The sequence below is a fragment of the Sprattus sprattus genome (genome assembly GCF_963457725.1).
Source record: "Sprattus sprattus genome assembly, chromosome: 15".
NCBI classification, from domain to species: Eukaryota; Metazoa; Chordata; class Actinopteri; order Clupeiformes; family Clupeidae; genus Sprattus; species Sprattus sprattus.
In genome coordinates this window covers 10,129,959-10,132,458 of record NC_137913.1, presented here as the reverse complement: position 1 = coordinate 10,132,458, position 2,500 = coordinate 10,129,959, and the positions used below count along the sequence as shown (strand labels likewise).

Below are 2,500 nucleotides of genomic sequence, written 5' to 3'. Positions count from 1 at the left end.
TGTGTGTGAATGGGTGACTGTGCAAATCTGTATGTGTGGAAGTCTACGTGTGTGAGGTCGTGTATAAGTCTATATGTGAGTGTGTGTATGACTGAAAGTGATTGAGCGTGTGTGTGCGTGTGTGTGTGTGTGTGTGTGTGTGTGTGTGATTGTGTGTGTGTAGATGTGTGTATGTGTGTGTGTGTGTGAGTATGTGTGTGTGTTTGTCCTCTCCAATGCCCCACTCTGACCTCAGCACCTGTGTGTTCCGTCATCCTCAGCACAATCCAAACCCTCCCAGGTCATTCCAGAACACTCCGTCAATATTCCGCACATGGGGCTCTCCGCCGCCCGGCAACCAGCCCCCTCAAACCCCCCTCCCCACCCCCTGGCTCCCCCGTTGCCGCGGCGACCTTGAGGTGGGAAAAACTGTTTTTAATTCAGATCAATAGCACCACAAGGTCACTTCAAAATTCAATTAATAAGAAGAAGTTGAGCTCTTCACAGCTCTGAGCCTGAGGGTGACGAGTCTCTCACTCACACACACTCTCTCTCACACACACACACACACACACACACACACACACACACACACACACACACGAGCAGTGCGACGACCAAGGATGCGGGATGATAAAGAAGGAGAGCGACATGGAGGGGCGAATCCGATTGATGGGGAAACGTGTCCTTGGAAAGAGGACTCTGAAAAGTAGGCCAAGACACACATGGCTCACACACACACACACACACACACACACACACACACACTTCCCAAATACCTGCACTAGTCACTTTCCTGTCAATAAATCAATGAACAAACATGGACAAAAACATTTGGTTGTGTATTGTAGACACACACACACACACACACACACTCATCTCACACACACACATCTGGCAACCAGATCTTATATTTGCGTTTGAGCACGCACACGCACACTCGTCTAATGCCACTTAGCCCCTGACAGATACGCATCTACTGAGAGAGACAGAGTAATGAGAATACTGACAGCAAATGTGTGTGTGTGTGTGTGTGTGTGTGTGTGTGTTTGGCAATACAATAATACAACATTCTCAAGTTCAACACTGACAACTCAAAATAAATGATATGACATTGTTGGACTACAAACAATGACCGCTACACAGCAATGAGTGTATGTGTCTGTGTGTGTGTGTGTGTGTGTGTGTGTGTGTGTGTGTGAGTGTGTGTGTGTGTGTGTGGGCAGAAGTATAGCTCCGCAGACAAGAGTGTGCGCATGGGCGTTTCCAAATGCCGTTGTGGACGTGTTGCACAAGCTCAATCCCTCAATCACAGTGTTGAAATCTACAGCAATCATATCTCCATGGTGTGTGAATCTAGAGCAAACATATCTCTATGGTGTGTGAATCTAGAGCAAACACTGTTCTATTGGATGGGTCTACAGATTTCTCTGCCCCTTCATAACCGTTTCCTCCTCTACCCTAAATATCGATAGCTACCTAAAATAGTGGCGTCGCGATCTAATCAGCTAGGAATCGCTGAAGCGTGAAATAAACAAAATCTTTATTCAATCAGCTCCAGTCTTCAGTCGGTTTTTTTCGCAGGGAGCAAACAGACTGATGAAAATGTGCATCTGGACTGTAAGTTGCTTTCGGACAAAAGCGTCAGCTCAATGAATGAATAATTAGCGTGAATGGATTTGGTTTTCTCTTGACCCTGAGCCAGTGCTTGAAAACCTGCATGGACAGGCGCAGTCAACGCACCCAAGTCAAAACGGACACAACATTTTGTTGCACAGACCGTGTCCACAGAACTAAATGTCCCCCTTGGACTGTGTCTGTGTTGGACTGTGTGTGTGTGTGTGTGTGTGTGTGTGTGTGTGTGTGTAAACTTGTGTGTGTGTTTATGAGAGCGAGAGAGAGAGAGTGAGAGTGTGTGTGTGTGTGTTTCTGTGTGTGTGTCTGTGTGTTTGTGCGAGTGCATCAGGTCTGAAGAGGTGATGGGAGAGGGGAGAAGGGCCCCCCCCACCCACCCATTCGCCCTAATTACGGTGGAGAGGGCAGTGGTTCCGTCTCGGTGAAGGGGATTGGTCGTCTCGGCAAAGGGGATTGGCCAGCGGTCGGCCCCCTGACCCCGATATCATGCCCCAATTACCGCTGCCGACGTTGTTTACAAACAGCTCCTAATGAAGGTGATCGTAATGCTGACAGTCTCGCAAATTACACACACACTTACACAGGGAGCAGAAGACACTCCACAATACAGGCATCAGACACATGTACACACACAAACACACTCAGAAACCAAGACACACACACTAGAACGCAACATGGAAGATTTCTCTCTCTCTCAACAGAGCCTGGTGGTCCTTGACACACACCCACACACACACAAACACACACACACACACACACAGATAGAAATGCATGGGTGCACACAAACACACACACATACCTGCATCCAAACATACAATTACAAGCTGTTCATGCACGCGCGCACACACACACACAGAGCGAAGGCATTAGTTAGGTCATGCCTCTG

General features: G+C 48.0%; 1 protein-coding gene across 1 annotated transcript in view; it reads right to left on the bottom strand.

The window, feature by feature from the left end:
• The window catches only part of med27 (mediator complex subunit 27), an 80,417-nt gene that overhangs the window by 24,082 nt on the left and 53,835 nt on the right, over positions 1-2,500 (bottom strand). The window lies entirely within an intron of this gene.